Source organism: Numida meleagris, chromosome 1, assembly GCF_002078875.1.
Source record: "Numida meleagris isolate 19003 breed g44 Domestic line chromosome 1, NumMel1.0, whole genome shotgun sequence".
Classification (NCBI taxonomy): domain Eukaryota; kingdom Metazoa; phylum Chordata; class Aves; order Galliformes; family Numididae; genus Numida; species Numida meleagris.
Window position 1 is genome coordinate 102,572,524 of NC_034409.1, and position 17,173 is coordinate 102,589,696.

Here is a 17,173-nt window from a genome sequence, read left to right on the forward strand (position 1 = left end):
AATACACATTAAAAATAAGGCTATGAAACACTCATCCAGCTAGAGGAGTAACAGGTCACCTATGCCCCACTAATATTATCACCACATGCTGTTCGGTGAGTTGAAGTGCAGCTGACGGACGGCTTCCCGAGCAGTCACCCAGCCCAGACAGACTGGGGTCACTCCCTCTGACCAACTGTCTTCACTCCATCCACAAACACAGCTTCATGCAAGTGCTTGCTGATAGTTCTTTATTTAAAGCAGTTGCTCTCCGTGTCGCGGAATAAGCCCCTGTGACACGAGGAGAACACAGGACCTCCCATCATCACCATTCAATTGCATGCAGAACAGCCAGCCCTTTCAAGCCCATGCCAAACCCCAAACCCTACAGGTGACGTAACACCGCCAGGCATCCCTCTGATAAATGCACCTTCTTCAAAACCTGCAGAGCAATTTCCATCTGAGTGCAGCAACTTGTACTGGGGCTTAATGCTCTCTTCCATACATCCCCTCCACAAAGAAAATCTGTGCCAGCTGCTATAGGAACACAGTTAATCTCTGCAAGCAGATGTCAGCCTCCAAAGCTGAGAAAATGACTTTGTTCTTCAGGAGCAGTGAATTTAAACTGCACAAAGTTGAAACGCCCTGATGAATTCGGTAACTTAAACCCAGAAAGGAAGCACCTGCTTTCTCAATAGCTGCCTAATCAAATCCCGCTGCTGTTTTATGTATTCATAACTCAATGTGAACAGTCTTTCGCTAGTTAACAACGCACTGGCTGTGGTCAAACAGCTACACAGCCAGAAAGAGCAGAGGGAACTGCTGAGGGCAGACGCCTGCACCACCGCTCCCACAGGGAGACCTTCTTCTGCTGCAGCTGGAGGGCCCAGGGCTGGGTTTCAGCTGTGCTTCACCAAACCACAGTTAGAGAGGCTATGGTAACCTGCAGTCGATGTGTGGCATCTTCCCATTTATTCATGCCAGCAGTGGCACAGAGTGAAAAGTGTGTGTGGGGGGGGGGGAACCACATAGAAAAAGACAATTTTCACCAATAAAGTAAACAAAATAAAAGCCAAGAATACAAGGGCGCGATCAATCTGCCCACAGGATTAGCAACCACAACAACAAAAAGCAAGAAAATGTAGCAATCCCCTAAACCAAACTAAAAATAAAGCGGGCAGGCTTCTCATGGCAGCGCTCTGGTCACAGTGCCGCCTGCAGCAGCAGGAGCAAGGCCGAGCAGAGGCTGGAAATGGGCCATGCTGCATCCTCACCCAGCAGCCACGCTGCAGCAGTCATGGCAGCCATCAGCATGGATGGGGATTCCCATGGGCGAAGGGGACAAGAGGCAGAGATGATGTGAGAGATCTGCGTGGGTGACCCCAGGGCTCTGTGCTTTCTGGGGAGTTTCCGTAGGCTGCATTCAGCAAAAAAGAAAAATCTGTAGCCACCTGTGTAAGAAGAGCCTGGAGAAGCACTCCTTTTTATTTATCAAAAGAACAGGCTGCCCAGGGAGGTGGTGGAGCTCAAAAGCTGTGTAGATGTGGCATTGACAGACACGGTCAGTGAGCATGGTGGTGATGGGCTGACGGTTGGACTAGGTAACCTTAGGGATCTTTTCCAACCTTAATGATTCTATGAAGTCTCTATGCTTTTCTTTATAACCACTCCAGTCCAAGCATCACCACACACACGTTCCACAGCTGTGGCCTCTGCTGCTCTCAGAAGACCACTTGCCAAATCCCAACAGCCCAGCCCCACAGCCGTGCCCTTACTGTAACCCCTAGGCCGCGCCCTTGCTGTAACCCCTAGAAGCGCAGGAGGTGTCATGTGGTGATGAATTCCATGTATGTGCTGTCCTCCTGCCCTCAGAAACCACATCCATGGCCAGCCCTTAGTCACGCACCATGAGACGCATGCAGCAACGCCAGCTTAGGAAGAACAAGCAGCACCTCACTTGTAGGCCTGCTCTAGCAGCCTTTCTTTTCTCAGAAATTATATCAGCATTACTACACACACACAAAGGATATTAGTTTGGAGGTCTGAAGATACACTTGTGGTAATCCTAATTAGGGGCAGCACTGTCACTCGGTAAGGATCAAAATGCGCATTGATACCCAAGGCTTCCCAGCGCAAAGCTCGCTTCCTACCTGCCTGGCAGAGCTTGAGAAAGCAATGCTGACCCCTCTCGAGGCTTTTCCTGTGCTGGGCACAAGCAAGAGCAAGGATAGGTGGGCTGCTTCCAGCTGCCAGGGCTCTGCCCCTCTTCCCCCACAGTTCTGCTGGAAGATCTGTACAGTTTACTTCTCTGTATATTTTGTGTAAAAATAATCTTTGATACCTTACTACAGTAAGGTCAGAGCATTCCTCCTTTCTCCATCCGGGATTCCCCTCAGTCAGGGCTCCAGCCATCTCAGAGATCTGTTTTGTCTCATCTACAAAAGCCTTTTCTATTCTTTTGTTACTCTGGAAGTCTATAGTGAAACCCAAGAATCCCCAACAACCACTGTAAATCCCGTCTTTTTTTCTGATTTAGAATGGCTGTGACAGTACAGTATCACCATACTGTACTTATCCCTGCAAACATGTAACTCCAATTCAACAATCCTATTACATATGCTCCTAGCATTTGTACAGAGGAGATTTAGCTCTGAGCTCTCCATTGCTTTATCTCTTTGCGTGTTTGCCAGTGCAGAAATTATCTCAAGCTATAGACAGGTCACGTCCAAATGCTTCTCCCTATCTTGTTGCAAATCTGGAAAAAAAAATAACTGTCACGTAGGCCGCACTACACTGTCAAGACTCCTAGCTCAGTTTCTAATAGTCACCCCTATGGCATGCAGTGGAAAGAGCTGGTTAAGTATTTCCCCAGTGTCCTGTCTCTAAGTGACGCTATCGAAAAGACAACTTGTGCAACCCAGAGGTCTGTGCAACCTGCTCCCAAGGAAGGCAGGGCACAAGAACCCTGTCACACTTGTAGGGACTGGGGTCACTTCCAAAGTGGCAGCAGCGAGAGCCACACGAGCTGAAGGGAAAGGAGCCTATCCAGAGCAGAGTGACCAGCAGGGGAGCTTCCAGGAGCAGAGCCAACAAAGGGACAGGAGAGGCAAAGAGAAAAACTATGTACAGAGATGGGGAAAAAAAGATCAATTCTATATTTCAGTGAAAACAGCTCAAAACTTGGTTTGTGGTTTCTAGGGTAAAAACACACCAGCATATCACACTGCTGGTGGGGCAATCACCCTGTCCTACTCTCTCCCACCTCTTACTCTGACACACCACACCACACTTCTTACATTCCAGATACCCATGCTTTTTTGAACCCAACACTATTCATGCAAACTCACGGATTCTGTCAGCAAACTGAGCCACCATACAGTTGTCTACATTCCACAGCAAAACATCTGCCTCTTCCATAAAAAAAGAGCTAAAATACTCACCTATCATTTATACCAAGCACACTGTTCCTACAGGCCAAACCTCCATGATACATGTTTACATTTCTTGAATCATCATCTCCTCCATCCAATACCAAAAACCTGTTTTAATGCTGTTTTGTCACTCATCTGCTAGGGAATTCCTCCCTTTTTTACTGTGGTATCCCCTCCTGTGCTATTGCCCAAGACTTGTCTCTTACCTCATCCCATTTCTTGTCATATTACACCTCCAACACATTCTTGACAGCTCATAGTTAAGTCACTATTAGCAAGTCGAAGCCCTAGTTACGCAGCATTCACAGGCGAGACAGCTCTATCTCCGTGAGAATATCAGCGTGGCTTTCTCAACGCACAGCTCTCAGCACTTCTGATGTTGCAGCCCAGGGACAGCCCACGGAACAAGCAGCTCTCCCTAGAAATCCGCCCTTTACTTACCACTATTAAAGTAGTAGTTATACCTGCAGATACTTCTGACTTCTACTTGAGAAGCACTGACTGTAACACAGGATCACAGAGCAGCTAATGTTGGAGAGGCCCTCTGGGTCCATCTGGCCCAACCTCTGCTCCAGCAGGGACATCCAGAGCAGGGTGCCCAGGGCCATGTCCAGTTGGTTTTTGAAGATCTCCAAGGAGGAGACTCCACAGCCTCTCTGGGCAACCTGTGCCAGTGCTCTGTCTGCTGCAAAGCACAGCAGTGCTTCCTGCTGTAAATACACAGGGAAGAAAGCAAGGATTGAGATGAGTGGGCTTTGCAAGGTGTTTTTTTCTGCAGTGATCACTCCAGCAGCTGAACATTGACACTGGCATTAAACCTAAAGGGCAGGAGGTGTGTCACTCAGGCTACACTTCCATTATTCATTCTAATCAAGACCACGCATCCCCTCGACTCCTTCACGCCACCTCAGCATGGCTGCACCCATGTGCCAGTCAAATTAGTGCCTGAAAATGCACCTGACGGCAGGTCCCTGTTCAGCCATGTGGCCCGAGAATGTTGGAGCACACACCAGCAAGGCAGCAGGCACACAAGGCCCAGCAGAGGAAGAGGAGGGGTAATATCATTCCCTTCAGCAGCAGCTCAGGCTTGGAGCATGAAAAAAAAAAAAAAATCCCACTTTGACTCTCCAGCAAGCAACAAGGAGCACACTGCAATCAGCCTGAGCCATGCACCATCACCACAGCGCTGCTCAGATCAGTTTCTTCTGTGTTTTTCCCAGTAAGCCTCTTAAGGCAGATTGCAGGTTTGGCTGCAGCACCCAAGAGGAACATCACATCTTGCCCTGCAAATGAAGCAACCCACCCCGCAGCGAGCCATTTCAGTTAACCAAGCACTATTTCACTAACAGCGTTGCCCTATCAAAAACAATAAAAGGTTACAAGGTGTCTATGCATAATCCCAGCCCGTGTTGCTGAGCTCGACTTTCCATCCATGCTAGTACCACTGTCAGCTTGCAGCAGCCCAGCAGCCCCAGGCACAACTGTCCTTATGGCCCCACATAGTACATGGCATATGGCATGACATATAGCGTGGCACACAGCATGGTGTTGCTGCCTGCCACATCAACTAGTCACCGCGGCCATAACCAGCTCCTTCCTCCCCACTTAGCCACAGCTAACGACTGTGCTGTGGTACTTAAACACAAGAAGAAACATGAAAGCCTCAGGAGGGGAAAAACCCACTAATAGTAGGACCTTGGAGAGAACAGGCAAATAACAGCTGTTGCGTGTATAGTGAGTGGTTTTATTTAAAGCACAGCTTCTACCTCTACACAGAGAATGACATTTTCAGGTGAAGCCTCATCTTGTGGGCCAGGCACCACCTCTCCCCTCTCCCAGAGATGCCAGCTTTGCTTCCCCCAGCACCTCAGGAGTGATGTCACAACTTGAACAGGGGTACACCAGGCCCCCAGAGGAAGGAACTACAACACGATGCAGTATGCCATTACTGTTGTCATGCAGACCCCACAAAACAAAGGTTTTCACCTTTGATTTCTGCTCTACACATGGTTTTCCACAGCAAGGCCAGCCCTTGCAGAAATGCCTCCCAGCTAAACAAGTATGTCTGTGCTTGTAGCAACATAAGCTTCTTGTCACACGCAGCTTTTGCAGATCCCCTCACAAAGAAGCTTACAGATGCCCAAGGATTCCCAGACAAGAAGCAGCAGGTGCAGCTGATCACTGCCATTCTTCTCCCCTCGAGCTTCCATGGATCTGCATTTCAGATACATCAAAGACAGCAGCCCTCTATCTGCTTGCATCTCCAGTTTTCCCTTCAAATCATCTTCTCTGACATTACTAGTTCTCTTTCATTACTGCTCCTGGTTCTGTCCATGGCTCTGGCTACTGTTTGTTACCTTGCCAAAATTATTTTCTATGTGCCCATGCAGACTTTCTCTTTCTTCGAATTCACTTTTTGCAACAGTATCCCAGGCATCATCTTCCTATTAATGGAACAGTCTGCCCAGGGAGACTGTGGAGTTGCCATCCCTGGATGTGTTCAAGAGCCGTGTGGATGTGGCACTGAGGGACATGGTCAGTGGGCATGGTGGGGGTGGGCTGACGGTTGGACTAGGTGGTCTTAGAGGTCTTTTCCAGCCTCAATGTTTCTGTGATTGCTCTCTTCGTGATAGGAAGGAGAGATTTAAGTTTACGCAGGACTGAGTAAATTACTGCTAGACCAATGTGACAAATAAATTCTTTCATAACATGGGAAACAACGTGAAACACATTAGCAATATGCATGATGCTCTTTCATCAGACTAATGTTTACACATACATACACATATACATGTCTATATAAATGCTTGTAAATGCTTTCAGAGAGGAAGGTAGGATCAGAGAGTTCTTGAGCCCACACAATTCTCTGATCCTGCAATCCTTCTGAAAGCAAAATAATAGAAAACTGAAAATGGGGATGGCATTGTTCATCTGACAGCCTACAGTAGAGACCGTCTTCCCAGTTCTGCTGCAGCTCCACCGCGTGACCTTTGCTGTGACATTTCACTTCTCATAAAAGTCACAATCCATTCCCATTAAAACAGGTATGACATCAAAGGTCTGCCTTTGTGATATATCCATTGATTTAACAATGAAAACTGTGATGTAAATAAGTAGATAACTGTGACTGAGGAACATCACTATAGCATCACAGACTATTATTATTTTATCATTCAAAGAAACTTTTAAGTATAAAACAACAGTGAAAGCCCCCGTGGTTCAGGAAATTTCATACTTTTCCCTTTCTTCAGTCATTTCTGATAAGACAAGGAGGGTCATGTGCAATGCTTAAATGAGGAGTTTCTGACAGCCACAAGAAAAGAGGCAGGAGCTGCCCATCACTGGATGGCACAAACCATAGACAGGCATATGGCCACCTTTGCTTCGGGGCAGACAAAGGTGGCTTTGCCAAATAAACCTAACCCAGGAGCCCTGCTTCATGTTGTTAAGACGTTAAGAACAAGGAGCTCTGAAGTTTCCAGTAGAAATCAAAGTTTACTGTGGTAGAGAACTGAGGACCCTGCCCTATCAGAGGATTTCCACCAGCGCTTTGCAAGGGTCGATTTCACCCCTAGGAGAGGACAACCTCACTTCTAGAAGGCGGGGAGTTATTCACTTAGTTATTCACCAGGACGAGCGAGATGATGTTTACTTCGATAATTCAACTGTCAGTGGGATTTTGAAATGTCACGCCCACACCTAGCAGATGCAGTTTGCTCATTCCTCATTTTAGAAAAATGTACTGAAGTTCCTTTTGTAATTGATGCAAAATGTTTCACAGGGCTGGAGCTTTATTTTGAAAAAAAGTCTCGTTCCCTTTCAATTGAAAGACATTTTAATTAATTCTCTTGAACATATTTAAACTGTTCTATCCCCTTTAAAGATGCTTTTACAGAGACACACTATCTTCTTAAGTAAACCCCATATGGCACCAGTTGAACTAAAAATCCCTAAAACGAAGACAAAAGAAAGAGCTGATTCAAGAACATCAATCCTCCACCTGTCATGCTTGGCCATGACTTTGCCAAAGCTTAACATCTGTGAATAACTCCAGGAGGATGACCAAGATAAATGTTTGTACAATGCGAGCTTCAAATTATAACTTGTTTTTAAACAATCACAACTAGAATGACAGTATGAGAAAAACGAGTGAGAGGAGACACCAAAAACCTGTGGGAGAAAGATGACATGAGTTCCAGTTAGTTTGCCTACCTTACCTTACAAATAAGCTCACATAATAATTTGAGTAACCAAAACTAATCTGCTAGATGACTTTTTTTTTTTGAAATTACACTTTTCAATCCATAGAAAAATCATCCCTAAAAGCCTTAAGCCCCAACAACCCACCTGCACTCATCACACCCTAATGACCACTTAAAATTTCTTCCTCCTCTTCAGCATGTGGAAGAAAAGGCCCTGGAAAACAGCCTTGATAATTACTTTATCTTGAATCCAGGATATATGAAAATAGGACATGGAAAGAAAATTCATTCTTGAGTTAGAATTCACTTAGCAATACACCTGCGCTGCTTATTCTGTGGCATCTAAATCTACTCTTCCTGCAAGTTCTGACAATGAACTTCATGGAAATTGGACCAGGCTGCTAGGAAAACTGCCATGACATTTTCTAAGGGCCCAGATCTACACATCCATATGCTTGTCTTCAACTTCATAAACTAAACATATTGGATTTTTTTCTTAAGGTTGGAACACTATTTGTCCTCTTTTCCATCATGCAAAGTTTAAGATCGAACTCAACTGCTTTTGGTATTTGTTCTATATCTAAGGAAATTATCACTTTCTCAACAGCATTAAATTCAGCTTGTTCCTAAAACTCATCACGGTTGTCTAAGTTGCTCTTCTGCTTTTCACAGGAGGTTGGCTAAATTTTCTTCTTCTTTGGCTATATATACTGTCCATACATGTATTTGCATATATATACACATGCGTTATATATGTGCATATATATAAAAGTGAATAAGCCCATGAAATGGTTGTCAACATTTGGCTGGAGAAAAAGAGAGAAATATACCCTGTATCAAATTCTGTGTAGTTGTTGCCTTCCATTACACAAACAGTTGGCAGGGTTCCATTACAAAATTTGTGTACTAAAATTAGCTCTCACAATTGCAATCAATTGTAACAATCAAGCATAAGTAATTCAAGAAGGAGAAGGTGAGCACAGAAAACAATGTTACAGCACTGCAGTGATTCCTCTATTTAATTACAATTATGTCCAGTCTTTTTATCCATTGTCTGTAAGGTTGCAAAGGACACAAACTGTAAGCAAAATAATTTGTTATCAAGAAGCTTCCTTGTGTGCTCCCCCTTAAGACTTCCTTGCCATTGTGCTTTTGGTGTACTCTCCCCCTGTCTTGGGAATGAATTACAGAATCATAGAGGTTGGAAAGACCTCTGAGATCATCCCTTGCTACTGCATAGGGATGGGTTAGCAGTTAGAAGCCATCTTGCCCACCAACAACAAAGCACTGGTGACCCTCCTCAAAACAATTTTCATCACTGTGAATGAGTTTTAGACAACTATACAGTGACTTGGTTGATAGGCATATTTTTTAACATCCTCATTGGTGCAGATGGTATATATTGCATGTGGTACAGTGCCAGAGCAGAAATCAAAGTTACAGGCAGATCTATGCAGATTTCTTTCCCCCCCTGAAACAACAACTCATGAAACTAGTAATAAATGTTACATTGTTTGGAACGAAAAGCAGATAATGTATATAAACTTCTGGAAACTAAACACATATGGCAAAAATATGCTGGAGAATATAGAATACTCAAGAGAATGCAGATAATGAAAGGCTTTCTCTCTGTAATTCAGAGAAAATATTACATCTGATTGTCCCATCTCTCCCACATCCACACAAGCAAATCAATGTCTGGCATCTCACTTCAATCCTAGCAGTTCTTTGTTTTCCATACTAACAATCTATGTAACTTCTGGCCCCCGAGAACCTACATCTTGAATGTCATCACATATTTATACTGAGTTACCTACCACTGTTTTAATTCACTTCTGAATTACGAAGGAATAAACCTACACAAACAAGCATATGGTATTTATTTAAGAAACACTTTAGTTTTGCAAAGGCAGGAGTAAAAAAATCTTGCATGGTACAGCTTGATCACATAAGAAGCAAAGTCCTCGAGCACTACGTATCTGTCTCCCTCCCTCAGCACCTTCCAGCAAACACTGCTCTGACCCACTCCTATCTCATTTAAGAGAAAAATAGGCATTAAACTCAACATCCTTTGTATCATCTAGAAGCTATTTACAGTAGTCAATATAAATCATAGAATCATAGAATTGCTCAGGTTGGAAAGGACCTTAAAGATCATCAAGTCCTACCGCAACCTAACCATATTGCTCTAACAACCCACTGCTAAATCATGTCCCTGAGCACCACATCCAAACTGTTTTTAAACACATTCAGGGATGGTGACTCAACCACCTCCCTGGGGAGCCTGTTCCAGTGCTTAACAACCCTTTCTGTAACCAAGTTTTTCCTGATATCCAACCTAAGCCTCCCCTGGCGTGACTTGAGGCCATTTCCCCTTGTCCTGTCACCTGTCACCAGTGAGAAGAGACCAGCCCTGCTCTCACTGCAATCACCTTCCAGGGATTTGAAGAGAGCAATGAGGTCTCCCCTCAGCCTCCTCTTCCCCAAACTAAACAGCCCCAGTTCCTTTAGTCTCTCCTGGAAGGGCATATTCTCCAAGCCCTTCACCAGCCTTGTTGCCCTTCTATGGACTTGCTCCAGCACCTCAATGTCCTTTCTGTATTGAGGTGCCCAAAACTGAACACAGTACTCGAGGTGAGGCCTCACCAATGCCGAGTACAGGGGCAGGATGACTTCCCTAGTCCTGCTCACCACACCATTCCTGATACAAGCCAGGATGCCACTGCCCTTCTTGGCCACCTGGGCACACTGCTGGCTCATATTCAGCTGACTGTCCATCAGCACATCAAGGTCCCTTTCCGTCAGGCAGCTTTCCAGCCACTCCTCCCCAAGCCTATAGGGTTGCCTGGGGTTGTGACCAAAGTGCAGTACCTGACACTTGGCCCTGTTGAAACTCATACAGTTTACCTTGGCCAACCAATGCAGTCTATCCAGGTCCCTCAGTAGTGCCTTTCTACCCTCTGGCGGATCAACACTCCCTCCCAACTTGGTGCCGTCTGCAAACTTACTGAGGGTGCACTCAATCCCCTCATCAAGATCACTCAAAAAGATGTTGAGTAGAAGAGGCCCCAGCACCGAGCCCTGGAGGACACCACTCGTGACTGGCCGCCAACTGGATTTAACTCCATTGACCACAACTCTCTGGGCCTGGCCATCCAGCCAGTGTTTCACCCAGCAGAGCGTATGCCCATCCAAACCATGGGCAGCCAGCTTCTCCACAAGGATGCTGTGGGGGACAGTGTCAAAGGCCTTACTGAAGTCCAGGTAGACCACATCGACAGCCTTGCCTTCATCCACTAAGCGGGTCACCTTGTCACAGAAGCACAGTAAGTCAACATAAAGTCATTCTGGACACAAAACAGAGTCCACCAACAACAGTTTCAGAATTTTCCATTGACTTCACCTGTCTTTTGGCCCAAGCCTTTGGTGCAGTTCCCCACTGACATCCTTTCACACCATAAAATTCACATTCACAGTTCATATCAGATAAAGCCAAGGAGGCCTGTAAGCAAAGTGTCCAGAGAACTAACTGCCTACTTGGCAGAGTCTACAAAAGCTTATTTCCAAGAGTCTCCATCGACCGAGTGCCTGCAGACCTGTGGAGACCAGGGCCTTGTCCTGGGAAGGCTGAGCAGCAACCCGACCAGGCTCCCCCCTCCCAGCTGAGCACCCACCACAACCGAGGAAATGCTCATCACCTCTTCACTCCCCTTCTGTCAAAAATTCAGTTTTTAACCCAAGCAAAGTGAAGTTTTTGGTATCTCCATGTCTTACAAGAGGGAATTTAGGTTTTCAATGTAACTAACTGCAATTAAGATAGATGCATAAAACACAGGGCCAATGCCAAGTTACCCAGGATTCCTCATTTTGAGTTTGCATTAAGATTTAAAGGAAAAACAGCTGAGGGAGAGGGTTTTAAAAAATATATGAAGTGTAAGGGATATTGAGGAGATGCCTAGAGAAAAAGATACAGAGAGCTATTGCTGATAAGCAGGAAAGGGAGTAAAACGAGACGTCAGGCTGCAGAATGCTCTCCAAAATCAATGACAAGATAATCACAGCGAGCTGCGTTGCCACAATAAGATGATCAGCAACTGAACACATCTCTATACATTCTCATCCTTCTGCAGCACTAGGGAAAAACTGAGATATCCCAAATATTGGATTTGGACCATTCGGAAACTGGAAACTGGAAAAGAAAATGCCCACAGTCCAAAAGTATCTTAAATATTTCCCAGACTAGCACAAAAAACAAACACAAAGACAAACAAACAAACAAAAACTAACAGCAGCAAAAACTTTGATACCCCCATTCTGAGAAAGGAAAGACCTTGTTACCTGGCCATCCCACTCCTGCAGGCAGCTCTAGGTACTTGGGGTAAAGGCCCAAGAGCAGCTCCTTACGCAGATCATTTCAAACACAGCACCGCCTACCCAGGCACTAGGCCTCTCTCAAGACCAGGTGCTCACTGAGCAGATGACTGTTCAGATAACGAGCTGTAAACAAAATCATACGCATGGATACACAGAAGAAATATTTTGGCTTCGAAGGCGTTTTTCTTCGGCATGTAAACATTGCAGGAATTTCTCTCATGTCTCAAATAGCATTACTCTGCACACAAAGTCAAGACTACTCACGGTACGGTTTATTTTTGTTCAATCATCAGAAACAAAATGACAGCCTTAAGCCACTCAGAGAGACCGCAATATAACGTTCTGAGGTTCAGAGATGCTCTGCAACAATGGGTAGGTTATTTTTGGAAACCCATCTGGTTGCCAGGGCAAATTCTAGCAATGATACGCACCATCCACCAAGCAGAATCTGGTTTGCAATTCAGGAGAGGAGGAAAAATTAAGACAAGGAATGACTAACTGGGGTAATGTGAGAAGCCATTGAAATTCCGAGCTACATAGAATCATGGTTAGGGCTTCCATCAGCCAAACTCCTACATGAAACACGCCTGGTTGCTCTGAGCCAACGGAGCCTAGATCACAGGCTTGAAAGAAATTCAGAAGGTTGTACAAGGCATCCTGCTGCCGCAAGGCAGGATTAACTACACCTAAGCAGTACCTTATGCAGGCCATACCACTGCTGAACAATAAACATTTGTTCGTACAGCCATCTCCCATCAGTTTTATTTGTCTTCTACACAAGGGAGTAAATGAGACAGACAGAAATGAAGCAATTTGCCCTCAATTGCACACTAAGTCTCCTGCAAAATCTGGAAATAATTCCAGATGTTTAAAAAACCACAAATAGCCCACTGATTGGTTTTCTGGGAGCTCTATGCGTGGTCGTCGTCTCATTTTCAAAGTCACTGGAGCCCCAGTTCACATCAACCTGTTACACATCTGGATAGTCTTACGTATGTTATAAAAGACCATGACAGTTTTTCTATTCAAATTGTAAGCTTTCGGCCACAGGAATATCTTTTGAAGGTTAACAGATGGCAAAGATGGTAAAGTGACAAAGAGAGGAGGGAGTCATAAAATTATTTTCCGTTTTCTTCACTAACAGTGAAGAATGGAAACTTGCATGCTATTAAAACACATCAGCTCTGGATGACACGAACAGGAAAAGGTCATATAATTTATACTTTAGTGCCATATCTTCTGGTCAGCTTTCTGCTGAACTCAATTGAGATTACACAAAAGTGTGTGTATCAAATCTAGGAAATTGCCAAACTCTTCTTGGTAGAGGATTGCTTTGCATGTCAGAAGAAAGCTTCTGTAATTAAAATAATATCTCCTTTACAATTGAGAAGGGAGAATATTTAATTAGGCTTTAAACTGTTGAGAAGAGGCTTGTATAATAATCTTACTTAGGCCATACAGTCAAATGAAAAGTGCCTACTAAGATTTATTCAGAACTTAAGTGCACTTCACTGGTAACAAATAACACTCCAAGTAAAACCTGACATTAAAACTAAATTACCATCGTCTTCTCCTCCATTTCAATTCCTGAAATAAAAAAAGTTCAAAGCAATGAGAGATTTAAGCACTGCTAAATGAAACTCGTTAAGGCACCAGACTTGGACATGACTGCTGTGCTCCATGCCCTCGCTTGGGAGGATGCTGAGTGCAGAGCAGCCACCAAGGCTAAAGCTCAGACCTCTAAGGGAGGGATGGTTGGGAACACCACAGCAAACCAGACAGCAAGGCCTCCCCGTTTCTGCTGAATGTGCAGAGCTTTGCTGCTGCCCAGAGCTCTAACAGCAGTCCCCCTTTGGTTCCTTCACTCAGGAAATGGAAAATTAACTCTCACTTTCACTCAATGGAGTGCCATGGTACATAAAGATAAGGAACCAGCCCAACAGTTCAGGGCTCCAACTGCAACTGCCTTCAAATACTTATCAGCCATAGCAACACACACGAGGTTTTGTGCTCTTCCAGCCACCTCCCTATGACCCCCTCAAATGGGACTGCTTTGTATGTGGGAGTTTCCTCGCCAATCACGTACAACTGCTAATTCTACATATATGCAATGCATTCTGCTGTGCAAACTCCAGCAGTTACCTGTAGCATGTGGAGGCAAAGCACAAAAGTAAGGCACTCTGGAGTTTCTGCAGCAATCCAAAAATGCTACTCAAACCCTCTAAGGTGTACTGTGCACACATACAGCAGGTTAATAAAGTCTTGTTCATTCTACATAATGTTAGAAGCTGTAGCTTTAACAGACCATGCAAATGGTTAAAATTCTCCTAGAGCAGGGATTCATGAGGCTGTACAAAATGAACAGCTGCACAAATGCACAATTAGGGAAGGAGGATGGAAGCTACCAGGAGGTCTGAAGTGTTTTTGGTGAGATACATCCACAGGCTTACCCAGCCTCCTGACAAGCACCATGACGTTAAAAGGAGCTTTAATCTAGCCTAGATCTGTATAAACAAAGATCATAGGAACCATCGTACGCACCAGCCTGAGAAAGAGGAACACAGGCATCATCTTTCACTTTGTAGCTTTCTGCTGGAGAGGAGAGAGGAGAAGGAAAAGAGGGAAACGGAATAACCACGCGCACTGCAGTGGCTCGACATGAACAGGCCTGTTCCTTCTGTTACTGTGGGTCATCAGGATAATTAAATCCTTCATAACAGCCACCGAGCAGCGTCAGAGAGCGCGTACAGCAGCCAGCCAACTTCTTCAAGTTGCACAAAAGCACTGCTCGGCGTTTTCAGGACAGATCCTGGCACCGCTCCTTCAGAAGCACCGCAGCAGCACAGTGCAGAGCCACAGCATCCTGGGGACACCGCAGTCCCACCACGGCTCAGGCAGCTCCCGCTGTTTGGAGGAGTTGATGGAGAGGTCAGCCAGAGTCACCGTGCTTCTGCCTCCAGCTCGCCTCCCCCGCTGCAGTTTCTAAATTAATCAGGGTCTTTAAGCTTGTTGGCTTTTATTGCTCTTTCTTAAGAAAAGCACAGCTTTCACGCCACAAACTACAGGGCTAAAATCCCCAGACGAGTGCAGTAAGTGCAGTTTGCAATTCGCCCCTGCCCTTACTCATCCGAGCGTACTCCCTTAAGTGACTCCTAAAATCTAGGGTAGGAAATGCGCTTAGCTTCTCCTTCATTCTCCCTCCCTGAAACATTTTAATCCAAACACCCCCAATGGCTACATCCAGCAAACGGAGGGCAGATGGGAACAGCAGCTCTCACGTGCTGCAGGGACTGAGCCAAAGCCTGGAACTTTGCAATGGCTGTCCCGTGACGATGTAACACCTTTTCTCGTAAAATAAATCCAGCAAAAATACGTCTAACTAATAATTGGAAACTCCCTGTTAAACTAATCACAGCGCTGTGCTTGGGCAGGGAGCATTACAGCTTCCCAGGAGGCGGTAACAACCAAACACAACAGCCACTGGCTCCTGGCAGGATCAGCTGCTCGGTTGCAACAGCACGTACCTGTGAGCACTGGCAATTTACAACTGGAAAATATTAGGGAGGGCAGATTAACTGCTACAATATGAAATTTCCATGCCTTCATTTTGCATTAACAGCTTCACGGTTAACAAAAACCCCAGGGAAAAGCAGAAAAAAGAGATGAAAAAAAAAAAAGAAAGCACACTCTCCCCTTACCCCAGACATGTCCAGGACCAGGAGCATCCTTGGGAAGCCACACACCATCCTCTGCATGGCTTTGAGTTCCACCAGAAAGAAGCGAGGTTGCTACGCTTTCAGGCTGGGAGTTGACACAGTGATGTCCCTTGGAGTCCCCAGCCAGCCCTGAAGCCCCTTCACACCACAACAGCCACTTCTGGTCTGAGAGAGCAGCAAGAGTCCGGGGATGGATCGAGAAAATGCTATCTATCCTCCTCCCTCTGCCTTCCCTGCTCTTCCTCTACCTACAGAGCAGGGGTGGGGGCTTATGCATTGACCCCAAGCCTACAGATCTCTTGCACAGGCACCACAAGGGTTGGTGATGGCCATGGGGAAAACCCCAAATCTCCCATCCAAGGGCAAGCTCACTGTCAGCCCAAGGCACGGGACCAAGCTACATGAAGATGCCACAGTGATGGGCCACCCACCGCGATGCTCATGCCTCTGGTCCAGCCTGCCAGTATGTAGGCAACCTGCACTTGTACTCACCTTGGCAAGATCTCTTCTTTTCCACAGGTCTAACAAGTCCTAGGTGAACACAGCAGCTCCAGAGAGTTCCACATCACCACCTGCACAGAGGCATCTCGCAAGCAGAGTCTCCGATTCTCCTTCCATGCAGTCCCATCTGGCCCTGGCTGCTCCTTCTGCCGCTTCTCCTTACCCAAGACAGGCAGGAGGAAGCTCGTGGACAACCGGAGGCACGCAGCTGAAGCTCCGATTTGCCTGCTGTGAGATGCCAGCGCTCTCCCCTGTAGGAAGAGCAAACACAGAGCTGACACGTGCAGCCTCCAGCTTCGGTGTGGCGTTCTGCTTGTGTTTTATGTAACCATTTATGACTGTTATTCAGTCACGAAGGAGAGCTTACCATGGAAACTGAAAGGAGGTGTTTTGTTTAAGATACAAAGCTCTTTTTAAGTAAGAGCTGTTCATCTCCCACATGCAAACACCTGAACTGCACTCAAGGCTTCACATTTAGATGCATTTTCCAGATGACGGCCAGCTCTAGCTGGAAACAAAGCCTTTCCCCCCACTCCCCCAGAGCTAAGGAGCCAGGTGAAGCGGAGGCACAGATCAGCTCCTTTGCGCGGCCATTATGCAGTTCTGTGGGAAATGCCATTTTTCTGCCGAGGTCCCACGGGAGCGTGTCAGCTCAGCGGGCTGCCAGCCTCCATCAGCTCCCCAAAGCACTAAGCCTCTGGGACCGGTCCCGATTCTGCACGGTCCATGGACAGTCGGTAACGACCTAGTAATCCAATTAGGCAACAGCATAGGCTGTCTAAAGAAATAAAACAAAAGGAAATGGGGCGGGGGGGGGGGGGAAAAAAAAACAGGGCAGAAATTATGTTCAGAGCAAAGCGTATCCTCATTATTCCCCTAATCTGTCGCTGCAAGCGGAAGCTTAGCCGGGTGCCCATGCGTGGGGAGCCGAGTGAGCTGCAGGCAGCACAGCTCGCAGCCCAGCCAAGCT

At 46.0% G+C, this 17,173-nt stretch overlaps 1 protein-coding gene across 3 annotated transcripts in view; it reads right to left on the reverse strand.

The window, feature by feature from the left end:
- Window positions 1-16,454, reverse strand: part of TIAM1 (T-cell lymphoma invasion and metastasis 1) — a 146,394-nt gene extending 129,940 nt beyond the window's left edge. For all 3 annotated transcript variants that reach the window (XM_021404132.1, XM_021404143.1, XM_021404124.1), the window contains exon 1: window positions 16,195-16,454. The gene's annotated coding sequence lies outside the window, so the exon portion shown is untranslated. The remainder of the gene's footprint in view (window positions 1-16,194) is intronic.